Raw genomic sequence first — 19,150 nt, forward strand, 5'->3', positions numbered from 1 at the left:
ACCCATGCTTGCAACTCTGAAATTTGTGCCACATTTTAGGTCCAGAGCCCAGGTCACTGCATAAAACTCAATGACACTTTCAAAACTGAAAGATAACAATAGAATAAGGATGCAAATGCAACTACTTGAACAAGGACTTGATTAGACCCCTACTAGCCATGACAGGCATTTCGTCAAACATGCCACAAATATGTAATATGTAGGTTTAAACAACATATCTGAGCATAAGGGTCTCATACTTATCTAAGAATAACTAAGACACATCGTTCCCTTATATCATTAGCTGCAATATCATCTATTAGGTTATATATACATTGTTCATTCATTTACAAATCAAAACATGAGGAGAGCCATACATCATCACTGTCATAATACATGCTTATAACCAACATAATAACAACATAAATATCAAGGATACATTAGCCATAGAATCCACATATAAACCAATACATTTACACATAAGATGTCAAGGAAAGAACCTCTTATTAATAAATTCAAAAGCCAACTCGGGATGGGACCACCACGTTCCACCCGACCACAAATTGGCTGAGCCAAATCTCTCTTGAGCCAATCACCCCTGTTACATATTTCAAGCATGAATGTGGGACTCAAACCAAAAGAACCAACCAGGGCATCCTGAGGCTAAACAACCTCACCCTCATCAATAGAAACCAGGCTTTACCACAATCCACACTGGATTAGTAGGCCAAAAAAATAAACATGTAATAATAGGCTTTACCATGATCTCCACCAAATCACTAGGCCAAAACAAGCATGGATGCCACCAGATTTCTCCACCTACACCGTGAGGAATTTCCTATCTCCTAGTCTCTCAGGATTTACTGCAATCCACAGTCTGATCTAGGGATCACTAGGCCCTAAACCGAGACTTCACCCTCTAGGCTTTATCGTATATCCTGCCATTCATCGACAATGAATCCTAGGCCTAATTAAGGGCAACCACCTCTAGGCTTTACCGTATACCCCCCCCATTAACAAGTCAAAGATTCCTAGGCCCACCAAGGCACATAATACGTGGCTTTACCACACCTCACAATATGGTTCAGGGGTCAGTAGGCTAATGGATTTACCACACCCCACAATATGGTTCAGGGGTCACTAGGCCAATGGATTTACCACAATCCACAGTACGTTTCAGGGATCACTAGGACATGTGTTCTTTCTTTCAGAGATCAACCTCACTCAACTTTGAATCCATTCGGCAATCCAACTCAACGAAAACATGATAAGCCCATCAGACCATGGCTATCTGGAAATGGAAAGGCTAGGCTGAAAACACTATCACACCTGGCAAAACCCATGCCATAATAGCAAAGAACCACATGCAATACCATGCATGCCAAATCTAGCAAGGAAAACACACATGCAAATCGATACCTGCAAAGAATCCTGTTGTAGCTGCTTGATCCTTCTCTTCCTTGCTTGCTCCTTCCTTCCTCTTGCCTTCTTTTCCTTTCTTGATCCAATGCCAAAGTGCTCCAAGAAAACTCTAAGTGTCTAAGAGTGTGTGTGTGTGTGTGTGTGTGAGAGAGAGAGAGAGAGAGAGAGAGAGAGAGAGAGAGAGAGAATAATGAGAGAGATCCAAAACCTAACTAACAAAATGTACCAATGATTCCTCAGAAGCCTTATTATCTATTAGGTCTCTATTTTCTTCATTTTCCTCCTCACATGCAACCTGTGACCTTTCACCTTCCTTTTCTCCTAATTTCCATTATTTCTTAAATAAATGTGCTAAAATTTCCATTTTTCTTTTCCAAAGCCTTAACCATTGCCTTTACCAATTTCCTTAGCCATAATAAACCAACGAACATCCACACTAGGATGTCTTGCACAACATTCAACTTGGAATAAGTGTCCCATCAATTGTGGTTATTATTTTTCCTTTACTAACTTTTATTACATGGAATTTTCACCAGCTTTGTTATAATAATGAACTATGGCCTTTTACCACTGGAGGCACCTGTGTCTGATCGAGCTCTGGGAGAGCACCACATTTCTAGGATCACATTTCATTTTTCAATTTGGTGCACAGTCCAATTTGCGACTTGAAGTATCCATCAAAAGTTATGAATGCAAGCTGGATGAAAATAATTTTCCAATAACACTCATACAAGACTTCCACAGATTGGCTGGTAACTTTTCTTTATAACTGTGGAAAGCTACCATAGACAAGAATTCTGGAGCTAATATAAGGAATGAAATTTATCACACCTTTTTACAAGTTTTGAAGGGTGAGATCAATTTCACCATCTCCCAGAAAGATACACAAGTTGGTAGAGCTGACTGTGGTAGGTAGTCTCACTTGAAGGTTACTAGACTATTTGGATAAGGGTAATACCATGTTTCCAAAGAAAAAGAAGTTTGTTTTGGAATATACCATGTCGATATCTCAGCCCCCTACTTCAATAGATTTGCACCAACAGAAGTTGGAGCACTATCATGTACTCTTATGTGAAAGTGAAGAAGGAATTTTGAAGAAGGAGACAATATAGCGCTTGGCAGAGCCTACAAAAACCCTGTTTAGAGTTGATAAACGTGCTATGAATTAGTCATTACCAGCCTAATCCTTTAAATGCTATGCTTGAGTTACAGGTATTCAACCTAGCACTCATAAATATTCCAGCCCACACGCATTTGATTTTCAATGTGTCCCTGTTTTACATGATGATCAACCACAAGGTAAAAGAATAGTCAATTGAAGAGATGTTGATGTGGCTACTTTGAATATTTGATTTAAACTAGCAACCTTACCCGGTGTGTTAGTAATTGCAGGGTAGGAGCAAAATAAGCTCATTTAAACATTAGCATATCGATTGTGTTTTTTTTGCTTACATCCCTAACGGTTAGCCAAAGCAGTTGAAGCCCACCCCTACCAAGTCTTTGGCCCTCTATCATGAGGTGCTAGTTCAAATCTCCTTGGGTCCATCATGGTTAGGCTTTGTGGTTGAGTCAGTTGGGCTTGAGGGGCCTTTGGGTGGGCTCGCCTAAGGGTTATTATGAGGGAAGAAAATGGTGTTTTTTTGCTTTGTTGATATGTACATGATGATATTATGAGGTTAGGGCCCGCTTAGGAGTTATGTTGAAGCCTCGAAAATTGTTGCGACAACATGGAGGAAAACCACCTGATCCAGACCTTGGGTAGAAACTCCTTTTCCGTTTGGTGTAGTGGCTTTGACTGGGGATAATGGGACCAATTTCCTAGAAAATATTTTGATAGTGTTAGTGGGGTGATATATGATGTAACGGGAAAATGACTAAGCTAAGTGTAATCTAAACAAACTAATAAACATATGCATATATCCTAGTTTAACACTATCTAGATATAAATATACCCAAGAATTAAATATAATATGCGATCTATAATGATGTCCTACAACAATTGGTAATAAAGATCATTCAACTGCAAAATCGGTCATGTATTCAGAATAGAATCAAATCTAACATCATATAAAAGTGCAATAATGCTAAACTATAATTCAGACTTTCACACATAAAACAATTTAAGAAGAAGTATTGCTTGAAACATAATTAAAACAAGATCATAAGATAAAACTACCATATATGACGAGTCCTGCTCGTGTGCTTCAACAATATTAATCCAATCTCAATCAATCCAACACATTCTAAGAGTACAAAAGTGAATTTCAGTAGAGCATACTAGATATTTGAAAGAAAATAAATCCTGTTCCATTCATTCCATCAGAACCTCCTCAAAAGTACAGAAGGGAAATGTTTTTGATAAAATTTCTGGACCTCTCTCAAAATGCATGAGAGGGGTTTAAATACTAAACTATAGGTCCTAAAATAGATTATTACAAAAAGTAACTGAGGAGGTTTAAACAACATTCCTCAGAATATGAAAAAATAAAACTAAAAGAAAAATAAAGTAAATGACTAACTCCTTTGGACTTGATCTCTAAGATCGCAAATATCAGTCATTGGCTTGAGCTAGGTCAGTTGGTCGATCATAGATTTTAACTGCTCCGCAAATATATCATCTGTTAGTGCTGACACCATATTTTGTGTTGAGGTTGTTAAGCACCTCAAAGTCATCCATTGATTATATGGTTTCACTAAAAACTTCCAGTATGCTTCCCAATTCAGCCTGCTTAGCTGTCTGATTGCCTCCTCCTTTTCTTGTGCTTCTTGTCTCCACTGCTGTTGTAACTATTTGACATTCGGAAGAAATCCTGGTATACATTCCTTAACTAGATTGGCACCATGAAGATTTTCATTGATGGCTTCTACTATGCTGTTTGCTGTTGTCGCTGCTATCGTTGTTGCCCTTTCCGCTTGTTTCAACCGAGAATCCCAATCTGTGTACAAGATGTCTTTATGAGATTCTTCCAGCTTTGGTAGGCCAACCTTTCTCCGATCCTCTGTTTCTTGGCATGTGATTAAGTTGGAAATCCTTTAATGGATTTCGTCATACTCAAGTCTCATGTCAATGGACTAGTTTGTTAGCTTATCACTGGTTTCGCAGTAAGGACTTATCTGTGAGATTTTTTGTCAAAGTACTTCCTTCTGCTCATTAGTTGGGAATTAAGACTGAGTGCTTCCTTTATGAACTCATCTATTTGCGGATTTTCATTAAACTTGTCTGTCATGGCTTGTATCCGCCCACATCTTTCTGCTAAGTTGGCCTGATGTTGTATTCTCATCTGTTCAAATTCCTGCTAGAGCTGGGCTACTTGTAATTCTACTTGTTGATTAGATTTTTCCAGGGCTAATTGATGTTCTAACTACAAAATTCTTTGTTATTTTTCCTTGAGCATCATTTGGACCTCTGTCGCCTTGTCAATAGTCTCTGTGGCATATGCTCCTGCGTATTGCGACAATTTTGTGAGGTTTTCAGATGGTTCCATGGGCGAGTCCTTCCAAACGATGTCCATTGGTTCATTTTCAAAAGTTGTAACAGTTAGAGCGTCCAAATTTCTTTTATTTCTCTGTCTCTTGACTATAACTTTGTGGGTAGGACTATAAAATGCATCTAGTGGAGGTATTTATTTAACTCTCAAAATAATTTCTGAAGTAGGAGTAACATGAATTATTTCAACATCTTGAGTGCCCCATGGGGGCTTCACTCAATGAACCTCCGACATATCACGTGCATTCATGGCATATTAAACAATACCATTAATTTGACTACATATTGGAAAATACGTCTAAAAGTCACATTATTTAACCCCCTACCAATACAAACCCAATACACCTTCCCAATTTAAAAAAACCCTAATTTCACTAGATATTGTAGGTATCCATCTTTTCATTAACATTTTGTATACCCTTTTATATCTTTTCATTAACTTTGAGCTCCATTTTTTATACTTGTCATTATAAAAACCCTTTACGCCCTATATATCCCCCAATATATTATGTCAGTTTTTCCTCAATATATATCCCCAAATATGAACCCACGTGGTATTGTATTTCTCCCCCAGTGAAGCCCCTGTGGAGTGCCCTTAGCTCCTTCCTCTGTCGTTTCTAGATTTGACTTGTGCTGGGTTTGTTTAGGAGTCTGTATCTCAGATGTTTTCTTAGGGTTTGAATTTGTGTCAAGCTTTTTGTTGAACTGTTCCCATTCGTGTTCCAAATCAATAATTGGGCTTTTACTTGATTGAGTTGATGTAGAGACAATTTCTGCTTGTTTCTTTGCTGAGATTTGCTTGGCCGTTTCTTCTGTAGTTCCAATTGTGTCCTTCTCAGACTCTTTATTTTCCTCCTCCATTTTGAGAATGTGGCTTTGAGTGCTCCGACTCATGCGTAGATCTCTCTTGGGTATCTTCTTCAGAGTTTTCTTTGGAGCTCTCCTCCAAGCTTAGAATGGGAGTTGGATCCCTTATTGATTCTATCTGCAATAGGTCCAATATGACCTTCAATAATCTTTTTTACCTATATACATGGAAAGCCCTAAGGTCATCTGGGGTTAAACGTTCTGATGCCAAATGAAACACTTGTGAATATGTTTCTGGCTGTAGGAAGAGGTCATCAAAGGCGTCCCCTTCGTGGGTGAAAAACTTTAATTTTACCATAGTAGTAAAATTCTTAATAGTGCCGTTTGGGTCATACTGCCTTCCCGGAAGTGTAGCTAATTTCAGAGATTTAATAACCTCTACTTCTTTGCATGCATGTCCAAAATCATGTAGCGTAAATGCACCACATTGTAATGGGAATGTAGGCCAAATGGCCTTCTTCTGCTCTTTCAGTCCTCTACTTAATCCACCTTCCCTTGTTGTTTGGTAGGCTATTTCTCTGGCCATTAATTTGTCGGGGACGTAATATGGGAGAACATGCGGTGAAGCGATGCTCTCGAATACTCTGATGTAGGTAAAAGTTTCTTCCCTAAACCATCTGGCTACTGGCAAAATATCTATCTCGGCCTCTTTAGAAAACCTAGGGGCGGTTCTATTGTACACTTATTTATGGATGGGTAGCATAACTCCTTGACAGATTTTATAAAAATGGGGGTGAAATTGAGATTCCCACAAAATATTATGGTACATATGGATGGGAAGTGGGTCTTGTACAATCCACTTCCATTCCATATTAGGAAATTTAGAACTAAAATAGATTGCATCCATTACAAAAGCACTCATGAAAAAAGGGGGAAACACTCTTAGAGAAGAATTTCTCTTCCTTCAATATTCTATAATAGCCTTAGCCAAATTGTCTAATAGAATTTGAGACCAATTCATTATTGTTGCATTCACTCCTGCATCTATAAATGGGAGCCATTATGGGGAAAAATTGGTGCTATCAGGTTTACCAAACAATCTACATAAAATTGTTGTTGCGAAACTAGGAGGGGGAGAAATAGATGTCATAGAGTACATAATTGTTTTATCCCGTTTGAGCTTGCCTTCGATTGCTGTCCAGATTTGCGTGAAATTAGGTTGGTATTCATTTTCCTTGGAAAATTGCTCAAGGAACTATTATTGTAGAGCTTCTATGGTTCTAGTAACTAGTACATGAGTCGTAGCCTCTCTACTGAAAAAGACCCCATGACCTATTTCCTATGATTCGTGAATGTTTGATCTGCAATGTCTACCTTGTCAATTACCCATTTGACCATGCCTGTATATGGGATTATCTTTGGTTGCGCAACTATGCGGTGAAGGTAAGAGCATGTCGTTTCGAAATAGGAGGCATCAGATGACTCCTAGGAATTTTCCGTGGCCTTTTCTTCCAGTGGCCTAGGGTGCTCCTCTTCTAACAAATTGTACATGGCCTCCGAGGTCGTAGTTCCTCCATCTCTACTACATGTAGTATCAGAGAAAAGAGGAATCATTTCTGATTTCTCAGACGCAGTTTCCTTTCCCTTCTTTTCCATTGTTTCAAACAATGCTCCCTGTGGATTTTTCCTAAAATGGAGCAAAGCGGAAGTTATCGGATAAACACATGTAAGAATGACATTGAGAATGAATGATACAGATAACTTGAAAAGGTGACAACAAAGGAGTTTTAATTAAACACAGATGAAAAGACATCGTATCACGTTGAGCCGATTTTTAACATAAATTCCATTAACCTATATTAAATATCCACTAATGGTCCCTTATCGCTACCTTTATTGCTCATTAATGTACTGCATCGCAAAATGGGAAGGACAAATTTTAAGGTGGCGGACTTAAGTTGCGAGAATGCCGATTTTACGATTGCGATGCAATATCGCAAATCGCATTATCACATATTTGTCTGTGCGCTTTCTCAAAGTTCTTTAGGATTCTGTGGGATGCGAGATGCGAGATAAGCAGTATATTCTTTTTACTTAGAGCGTAGTTTGTTTGAAAGAGTAATTACCTTATAAAGCGCTTTTCACTACGTGGCAGATTTAAGTACCATTTATGACATTGGCTTCTATCGGGTCTGGGCTTCTATCGCATTTTGCAAGATCGCGCAGTTTGTAATTTTTAGTCCTTTTTTAAGTATCTTGTCGCGATGCGGTAAGGTTGATGTGTCCTATCGTGATATCGCATTTCACACATTTCAACATGCTTTGCGGGTTTGCATCCTTTATGAGCATTGATGTGCGATTGTGATATGGGCTTTATTAAATAGGAAATGTCATAGGTCTTAGCTTTAAATGAAAAGCCTAATGATATTTAAGTTAGGCGTGGTGATCCTTTTGATCACAATTCACGATTTTTCCTTGTTATCAAGGCTTTTGACACACCTAGTCTAGCGATATGCGAAAAGGCTAGAATTCAACCTAGCACTCATAAATATTCTAGCCCACAAGCATTTGATTTTCAATGTGTCCCTGTTTTACTTGATGATCAACCACAAGGCAAAAGAATAGTCGATTGAAGAGGTGTTGAGGTGGCTACTTTGAATATTTGATTTAAACTAACAACCTTACCTGGTGTGTTAGTAATCGCAGGGTAAGAGCAAAATAAGCTCATTTAAACATTAGCATATCGATTGTGTATTTTTGCTTACATCCCTGATGGTTAGCCCAAGCGGTTGAAGCCCACCCCTACCAAGTCTTTGGCCCTCTATCATGAGGTGCTGGTTCAATTCTCCTTGGGTCCATCATGGTTAGGCTTTGTGGTTGAGTCAGTTGGGCTTGAGGCGCCTTTGGGTGGGCTTGCCTAGGGGTTATTATGAGGGAAACAAATGGTGTTTTTTTTGCTTTGTTGATATGTACATGATGATATTATGAGGTTAGGGCCCGCTTAGGAGTTATGTTGAAGCCTCGAAAATTGTTGTGACAACATGGAGGAAAACCACCTGATCCGGACCTTGGGTAGCAACTCCTTTTCCGTTTGGTGTAGTGGCTTCGACTGGGGATAATGGGACCAATTTCCTAGAAAAGATTTTGATAGTGTTAGTGGGGTGATATATGATGTAATGGGAAAATAACTAAGCTAAGTGTAATCTAATCTAACTAATAAACATATGCATATATCCTAGTTTAACACTATCTAGATATAAATATACCCAGGAATTAAATACAATATGCGATCTACAATGATGTCCTACAACAATTGGTAATAAAGATCATTCAATTGCAATAAGAAGTGAAAGCTTTTACCATTAATCGTTTTGGATAAATAGTTAGACAAAAAGATCGAGGAAGATATATAACATACAAAATCGTTCATGTATTCAGAATAGAGTCAAATCTAACATCATATAAAAGTGCAATAATGCTAAACTATAATTCAGAATTTCACACATAAAACAATTTAAGAAGAAGTATTGCTTGAAACATAATTAAAACAAGATCATAAGATAAAACTACCATATATGACGAGTCCTGCTCATGTGATTCAACAATATTAATCCAATCTTAATCAATCCAACACATTCTAAGAGTACAAAAGTGAATTTCAGTAGAGCATGCTAGATATTTGAAAGAAAATAAATCTCGTTCCATTCATTCCATCAGAACCTCCTTAAAAGTACAGAAGGGAAATGTTTTTGACAAAATTTCCGGACCTCACTCTAAATGCATGAGAGGGGTTTAAATACTAAACTATAGGTCCTAAAATAGATTATTACAAAAAGTAATTGAGGAGGTTTAAACGACCTTCCTCAGAATATGAAAAAATAAAACTAAAAGAAAAATAAAGTAAATGACTAACTCCTTTTGACTTGATCTCTAAGATCGAAAATATCAATCATTGGCTTGAGCTAGGTCAGTTGGTCGATCGCAGATTTTAACTGCCCCGCAAATATAGAATCTGTTAGTGCTGACACCATCTTTTGTGTTTAGGTTGTTAAGCACCTCAAAGTCATCCACTGATTGTATGGTTTCACTAAAAACTTCCAGTATGCTTCCCAATTCAGCCTGCTTAGCTGTCTGATTGGCTCCTTTTCCTGTGCTTCCTATCTCCACTGCTGTTCTAACTATTTGACATTCGGAAGAAATCCTGGTATACATTCCTTAACCAAATTGGCACCATGAAGATTTTCATTAGTGGCTTCTACTATGCTTTTTGCTGTTGTCGCTGCTATCGCCGTTGACCTTTCCGCTTGTTTCAACCGAGAATCCCAATTTGTGAACAAGATGTCTTTATGAGATTCTTCCAGCTTTGGTAGGCCAGCCTTTCTCCCATCCTCTGTTTCTTGGCATGTGATTAAGTTGGAAACCCTCTCATTGATTTCGTCATACTCAAGTCTCATGTCAATGGACTGGTTTGTTATCTTATCACTGGTTTCACAGTAAGGACTTATCTGTGAGATTTTTTGGCAAAGTACTTCCTTCTGCTGCATTAGTTGTGAATTAAGACTGAGTGCTTCCTTTATGAACTCATCTATTTGCGTATTTTCATTAAACTTGTCTGTCATGGCTTGTATCCGCGCACATCTTTCTACTAAGCTGGCCTAATGTTGTATTCTCATCTGTTCAAATTCCTACTAGAGCTGGGCTACTTGTAATTATACTTGTTGATTAGATTTTTCCAAGGCTAATTGATGTTCTAACTACAAAATTCTTTGTTCTTTTTCCTTGAGCATCATTTGACCTCTGTAGCTTTGTCAATAGTTTCTGTGGCATAGGCTCCTGCGTATTGCAACAATTTTGTGAGGTTTTCAGATGGGTCCATGGGCGAGTCCTTCCAAACGATGTCCATTGGTTCATTTTCAAAAGTTGTAACAGTTAGAGCATCCAACTTTCTTTTATTTCTCTGTCTCTTGACTACAACTTTGTGGGTAGGACTATAAAATACATCTAGTGGAGGTATTTATTCAACTCTCAAAACAATTTCTGAAGTAGGAGTAACATGAATGATTTCAACATCTTGAGTGCCCCATGGGGGCTTCACTCAATGAACCTCCGACATATCACGTGCATTCATGGCATGTTAAACAATACCCTTAATTTGACTACATATTGGAAAATACGTCTAAAAGTCACATTATTTAACCCCCTAACAATACAAACCCAAAACACCTTCCCAATTTAAAAAAACCCTAATTTCACTAGATATTGTAGGTATCCATCTTTTCATTAACATTTTGTATACCCCCTTATATCTTTTCATTAACTTTGAGCTCCATTTTTTATACTTGTCATTATAAAAACCCTTTACGCCCTATATATCCCCCAATATATTATGTCATTTTTTCCTCAATATTTATCCCCCAATATGAACCCATGTGGTATTGTATTTCTCCCCAAGTGAAGCCCCTGTGGAGTGCCCTTAGCTGCTTCCTCTGTTGTTTCTAGATTTGACTTGTGCTGGGTTTGTTTAGGAGTCTGTATCTCAGATGTTTTCTCAGGGTTTGAATTTGTGTCAAGTTTTTTGTTGAATTGTTCCCATTCCTGTTCCAAATCAACAATTGGGCTTTTACTTGACTGAGTTGATGTAGAGACAATTTCTGCTTGTTTCTTTGCTGAGATTTGCTTGGCCGTTTCTTCTGTAGTTCCAATTGTGTCCTTCTCAAACTCTTTATTTTCCTCCTCCATTTTGAGAATGCTTCTCTGAGTGCTCTGACTCATGCGTAGATCTCTCTTGGGTATCTTCTTTAGAGTTTTCTTTGGACCTGTCCTCCAAGCTTACAATGGGAGTTGGCTCCCTCATTGATTCTATCTGCAATAGGCCTAATGCAACCTTCAATAATCTTTTTTCCCTATATACATGGAAATCCCTAAGATCATATGGGGTTAAACGTTCCGATGCCAAATGAAACACTTGTGAATATGTTTCTGCCTGTAGGAAGAGGTCATCAAAGGCGTCCCCTTCGTGGGTGAACAACTTTAATTTTACCATAGTAGTGAAATTATTAACAGTGTTGTTTGGGTCATACTGCCTTCCCGGAAGTGTAGCTAATTTCAGAGAATTAATAACCTCTGCTTCTTTGCATGCATGTCCAAAATCATGTAGTGCAAATGCACCACATTGTAATGGGAATGTAGGCCAAATGGCCTTCATCTGCTCTTTCAGTCCTCTACTTAATCCACCTTCCCCTGTTGTTTAGTAGGTTATTTCTCCGGCCATTAATTTGTCGAGGACGTAATATGGGAGAACATGCGGTGAAGCGATGCTCTCGAATACTCTGATGTAGGTAAAAGTTTCTTCCCCAAACCATCTGGCTACTGGCAAAATATCTATCTCGGCCTCTTTAGAAAACCTAGGGTGGTTCTATTGTACACTTATTTATGGATGGGTAACATAACTTCTTGACAGATTTTATAAAAATGGGGTTGAAATTGAGATTCCCACAAAATATTATGGTACATATGGATGTGAAGTGGGTCTTGTACAATCCACTTCCATCCCATATTGGGAAATTTATAACTAAAATAGATTGCATCCATTACAAAAGCACTCATGAAAAAAGGGGGAAACACTCTTAGAGAAGAATTTCTCTTCCTTCTATATTCTATAATAGCCTTAGCCAAATTGTCTGATAGAATTTGAGCCCAATTCATTATTGTTGCATTCACTGCTGCATCTATCAATGGGAGCCATTATGGGGAAAACTTGGTGCTATCAGGTTTACCGAACAATCTACATAACATTGTTGTTGCGAAACTAGGAGGGGGAGAAATAGATGTCGTAGAGTACATACTCATTTTATCCCGTTTGAGCTTGCCTTCGATTGCTGTCCATATTTGCGTGACGTTAGCTGGGTCTTCATTTTCCTTGGAAAATTGCTCAAGGAACTGTTTATTGTAGAGCTTCTATGGCTCTAGTAACTGGTACATGAGTCATAGCCTGTCTGTTGAAAAAGACCCCATGACCTCTTTCCTATGATTCCTGAATGTTCGGTCTGCAATGTCTGCCTCGTTAATTACCCATTTGACCATGTCTGTATATGGGATTATCTTTGGTCGTGCAATTATGCGGTGCAAGAAAGAGCATGTCGTTTCGAAATAGGAGGCATCAGATGACTCCTAGGAATCTACCGTGGCCTTTGTTTCCAGTGGCCTGGGGTGCTCCTCTTCTAACAAATTGTACATGGCCTCCGAGGTCGTAGTTCCTCTGTCTCTGCTACACGTAGTATCAGAGAAAAGAGGAATCATTTCTGATTTCTCAGACGCAGTTTCCTTTCCCTTCTTTCCCATTGTTTCAAACAATGCTCCCTGTGAATTTTTCCTGAAATGGAGCAAAGCGGAAGTTATTGGATAAACACAAGTAAGAACGACATTGAGAATGAATGATATAGATAACTTGAAAAGGTGACAACAAAGGAGTTTTAATGAAACGCAGATGAAAAGACATCATATCATTCGAGCCAATTTTTAACATAAATTCCATCAACCTATATTAAATATCCACTAATGGTCCTGTTATCACAAAATCACTACTGAGGGGCTGCAACCAAGCAAGATTTCATGTAACTGTTTCAGACCAGACTTTAGACTAGGAATTAGCCTTCCTAATCAGAGAGGGCTCTCTCACAGGCTTTTGATAGAGAATTAATCACAACAACAGAGGGCTAACTCTTCACACACTTATGAAAATATAGCTGGTTGGACACATATGAAATAAGTCTTCATTGGGCTATGGAGTCTCTCACATTTAATAGACAAAATCACAGTCATCTCATGGAAGTCAAGGCTCTCTACATCAGATGTTCAAACATATTTTACCTAAACCAAAGCTTGCTAAACATACAGGAAGTCAGAGCATTAAAAATGAATTCTGAGTGATGTTCAGACATGCTTCACCAAAACCCACAGCTTGCCAAACACACAGGAAGTCAGAGCATATAATATGAATTCTGAGTGATTGTGCTATAACAAGGCTGTAAAAAGAACATTAAGAAACTAAACCACTATCACACTTGAACAACATAATCCATCGAGAATCTTGAGAAGAGAATAACACTGTTTTACTATTACTGTCAAAAAGGTCTTACAATGGCCCAAAACAACTCTGTTTTTCTATAAAATATCCAACCTTTTTTACATATGAGTTATTTCTATATATAGCCCATCAAAAACTACTGCCTGAGACTCCTCAACAAGCATGAAGGGAGCTCGGAATTCTGTCATTAATGACCTTAACTATAACATAAACAAGCTAATTAATTACAAGAGATATGATGCTACGAAAACAGAGGACTCCATCACATTGGCACTTTAAGTCTATCTCCTCGTATACTTTGCTGCGTTCTTGGAGCTTGCCACCTGTAGCATTACAATAATAACCAATCCAAACTGAAAGCATATTCAATGGATGAACAGCCTCGGATGCCTGATGCACAAATGATTCATCAACCAATAAGAATATGAACCCTATATTCACGATTTTTGCCTCCCATTGATGTTCATGCATTAATGATCCAATTTCAAGCCATTTAATCCCTTGATAGTCCCGTGTGACTGAAGAAAACTAATGATCTGGTCATCCCATAACTGGACAGGTGTACCATTTAACACCTCGGCAGCTCTATCATAACCCTAAAAATTCGGACATAAAGTGAAACTTTCAACAAAAGATAAAACTTCACCTTTTCTTCGAATACTTACACCTGGCATCCTTTTTTAAACATCTGACTGACTTTCTATAGTCTTCATGCTGGCATTAAGTCATCTCTTTAAACATTTGCTGACCTCAGCATTCAAACTCAAGTTTTCAATATAAACAGTCATCTACAGCAGTTTCGTAGCGCGCTACGAAACTGCTGTAGGTCATCAAAATTAAACACATGAACCTTACAGCAACAATAACTCAAGTCTGTGATTTCTTCAGTCATTCTATACAGGTGCAAGGACATCAAAAAGTCTCAAAAAGCTTTAAAAAGATGATAACCAAAATATATCAAAATTTGGAAAGCACATTCCTCCTTGGATCATTTAGCTAGTTTGTCTAGCTTCCCTTTCAGGCTGATGACTTCTTCTTTTAACATCTTGTTCTCTGCTCTTAAACTTGCATTCATTTGTTTCATAATCTTTGCCTGCTTCAGAGCTGGCACTGTCCATACATATGCATCAGATACCGAGCTAGCCTGACTGATCAAACTTGTTTTACCCTTCATTACAGCTTTCTTGTAACTTGTATATCTTACTGCCTTTTCTTTAAAAACATTTTGAACCTGAGGTATTTCTTCCTTTGATGCTCCAGCTTGTTTCTTAATGGCAATCACATTTCCACTTTGACTGATAACAACCTTATTATCCTTGTTCTTGCTGTTAGCTGCTTGGACTATTTCAGAGAAGATTTCAAGTGCCTCTGTCCTAGGCATTTCCGAAGGTGCTTTCTCTTTCTGAGCTCTCTCCACTTCTTTAATTTGCCTTCTAGTCACTGGTCTACGTGGTTTAAAGGCATATTCTTCACTTGGTTCTTCAAACTTTAACCTTTTAGAAGCCCTTGACTTTTTAGAACTTTCAGGTGAAGATTGTGTTAGATCAACATGCACTGGTGGTACCAATTGATCTTGCTCAAGTTCAAGTGGTTCAATTTGGATTGGATGATCTTGTTCCAATTCAATGGCTTCAAGTAAGTCATTTAAACTACCCTTTGAAATAGGACTTTCTTCCACAGGGACTGACTTTCCTTTTTCTTTGCTTAGTTGGCCTCTAGTTCTCACCCTTGAAACCCTTTCAACTTCACTGGATTTAGCTTCATCTTTTCTTTTGTGAGTCTTCTGTTTTGATGACTGAGGTGTTTCCTTAGGAGATGACTTAGGGGTTTCCTTTTCAGATACTCTAGATGATTTTGGAGTTTTATCTACTGATGCTTCAAGTATCTCTTTAACTGCTGGCTTAGGAGTTTTCTTCATTGATGCTTCAGGTGTTTCTTTAACTGCTACAAACCTCTCTGATTTCTTTGTTTTAGCTTTGGGCTTCTTATGGTCTGTTACTTCTCTCCTAATTTCAGCCAAAGTAGTTTCCTCACTCCTTTCTTCTCTTTCTCTTACAGGTAATGGAGTGAGGCCTGTTTTACTTGGGAAACCGGCCATAAACACAAATGAATCCCAGTCTTTACCAATTTTTTGTAAACTATCCAACACCAACAATTTTACTAAACCATGATGAAAAAGGGATGTTTCATAAGCATCTTTCTTTAACTGAATCTTATCACACATTTTGCTAATACTCCTGAACAAGTAAAAATGTATGTCTATTGAACTCTTACCAGTGAAGTGTAGCAGAAGCTTGAAGTGGTAGGAGTAAACTTTATTGTACCTACCCTCACATGTCAGATACTTCTGGATACAGGTCAATAGCATAGCATAATTCTCCTTTAGATAGCTCCTTGGGACAGCTTTAGTGAGATCTTCATCTACATAAGGTGCCTTCAAAAACTCCTTGCATGGACCCATGTCAAACTTGAAGTTCTTGAACCATTCTTGGCCACCCCTCGGGATTTCTGTGACAGTGGAAATAACTTCAGGGGACACCGGAAACTCCAACATGGCCACCTTCGAATTCAGTCCCGCGAAGTTTAATGCGAAAGCCTTGGTCACTTCTGCATGTCCACCCTTCAATTTTTCACAAAATCGCCAGCAGCCAGCACTTCGAAATGCCTTTGCTACCTCCTCATCCCTGAGAGTAATATCTAACCCCTCCGGCTCTGTTCTCACACATTTACCAGAACGATGTTCCTTTCTTTCCATGCTTCTTTGAATATTTTTACACAAGGGACTGATGGTGGCTTGCAACACGAAAACAATCTTCAGCTTTGTAGAGCAGGCTCGCTTGCAGTAGTCCGTTTAAATCAAAGCTTAAGCTTTTCATATAGCAAACACGTTCATATGATATGAAGGACTCATTATGAAATGACCACTTCCTATAACGTCCTCTAAACTGACACACAACTACATGACTTCGGACCTCATGGTAAAATAATGGCTTATCATGACATGGAGAGGGTGTGAAATGACAATCATGAACGGACTTGTGACTCATTACTCTCGGATTAGACATTCAGAGAAAAACGCTGCAAAAAACCCTGAAACCCCGATTTCGTAGCGCGGGCAGTTCAAATTTAACAGGATGCGCTACGAAATCGCTGACAAACAGAGCGCTACGAAAACGCGAAAACATTATTTCACAGCTAAACTGACCAATCACACCCGCGCTGCGAAACTGCGCAAGTACCAAAGACATCATACCCGCGCTGCGAAACTGCGCAAAGTACCAATGACATGACATGCTTTAACTAACAATGATGGAGGGTGTCTAATGATTTTTCCTTTACACGAATTCACATCAATAACTCTTGAATTTCAAATTTGAAATTGACATATACTAATAAACCTATTTACAAGACCTCAAGACTTTATAAAAACTTATGGACAATCTTATATACATGAACTATAGTTCCTAGTGATAACAGGTCCCTTATCGCTGCCTTTATTGCTCATTAATGTACCACATCGCAAAATGGGAAGGACAACTTTTAAGGTGGTAGACTTAAGTTGTGAGAATGCAGATTTTGTGATTGCGATGCAATATTGCAAATCGCATTATCACATATTTGTCTGTGCGCTTTCTCAAAGTTCTTTATAATTCTGTGGGATGCGAGATGCGAGATAAGCAGTATATTCTTTTTACTTAGAGCATAGTTTGTTTGAAAGAGTAATTACCTTATAAGCGCTTTTCACTACGTGGCAGATTTAAGTACCATTTATGACATTGGCTTCTATCAGGTCCGGGCTTCTATCGCATTTTCGCAAGATCGCACAATTTGTAATTTTTAGTCCTTTTTTAAGTACCTTGTCGCGATGCGGTAAGGTTGACGTGTCCTATCGTGATATCGCATTTCACACCTTTCAACATGCTTTGTAGGTTTGCATCCTTTATGAGCATTGATGTGCGATTGCGATATGGGCTTTATTAAATAGGAAATGTCATAGGTCCTAGGTTTAAATGAAAAACCTAATGATATTTAATTTAGGCGTGGTGATCCTTTTGATTGCAATTCAGGAGTTTTCCTTGTTATCAAGGCTTTTGACACACCTAGTCTAGCAGTATGCGAAAAGGCAAGAATTGCTAGTTTTCAAAGGGTTTTGACTTGATATCTTGCTTTATTCTTGAAAAAATTAAAAGAAAGTGTCTAAGTGCTAAATTTATTTTTTGAAGGATTTTATCAAGGGTCCCTATTTATTAATAGAATATTAGATATTATATCAATAAATGGGGGGTTGTTGAATAGCACAACAATTGGCGATTCGCTGGAAGAACCAGTTATCTCTGACAATTTTTTGAAATTTCTAAAAACTTCCAAAATAAAGGTAGTTCAAAAATAAAAATACATGAAATATAAGATAAGTAACATTTCTATGAATAATAAAAACAAAATCTACCTAATTATCATCCATTTTATTATCCTCTTCAATATGAAAATTGCTTTGTCTACATCAGTCATTACTTGGTTTTAAAGATAAAACATGGGGCTCTCGCAATTTAGCTTTTAGATATACTCAGTTATCATAGGTAGAGCCTCTGCTGCCAACAGACGTCCATAGCCTTGACAGGGTTACCTTTTAACCAACAATGATTCAGTGTCCCATCTAGATAAGAGTACAATTTTTAAAGATAAATTCAGATTCATATACTTACTTTCTTTCTCATTCTTTTCTAAACAATTCCTTTTTCTTAAAATTTTCATTTTCTTCTTGAAGGTCATTATCTTGGTTTGGCGGCCAAAATTGACAACGCCATTCACTGGTTGTAACTTTAACTGAACAAGCTAGCTCGTCATGAGATCCCTTGTCTTTTGATTAACATAATCTCAAGCCATTACCCTGTTTTTGATACATAGTATTGGTAATGTTAGCTTGTTACTTCCCTATGATCATGGTAAGTCGGCTCTTGATGAGACCTCTTATCCTTTAAGTTTTAAGAATATTTTAGAATTACACTCTAAAAAGTGAAAGCTTACTAGATGGGGAGAATCATTGACTCACTAAGTGTTTCTCGATGACAGTTATAGAGTTAAAGATGCTTCTTTGTAGAAAGTCCTTGCTTTGTTATAGATACTTTTCTTAACTGATAATAGAACAAAGGTTTCTTTACAAAGTTGAGGTTTATCAAAGGATAAGTAATTTTGGTAGAGGACAAGCAATTTCAGAGGAATAGAACTTAACTTAAGTTTCAAATCTAAAAATCATCTTCTTAACAATCTCTACTTATACAAGCAAAAAGTCAAAATAAAAAGAGATTATTATTGTGAAGGCCAAAAGTAAATGCTACTCAACTTTTATTTTCCTAAAAAGTAAAAGCAAT

Source organism: Pinus tabuliformis, chromosome Q (assembly GCF_031772625.1).
Source record: "Pinus tabuliformis cultivar Carrire ecotype Pingquan chromosome Q, CPIR1, whole genome shotgun sequence".
NCBI classification, from domain to species: domain Eukaryota; kingdom Viridiplantae; phylum Streptophyta; class Pinopsida; order Pinales; family Pinaceae; genus Pinus; species Pinus tabuliformis.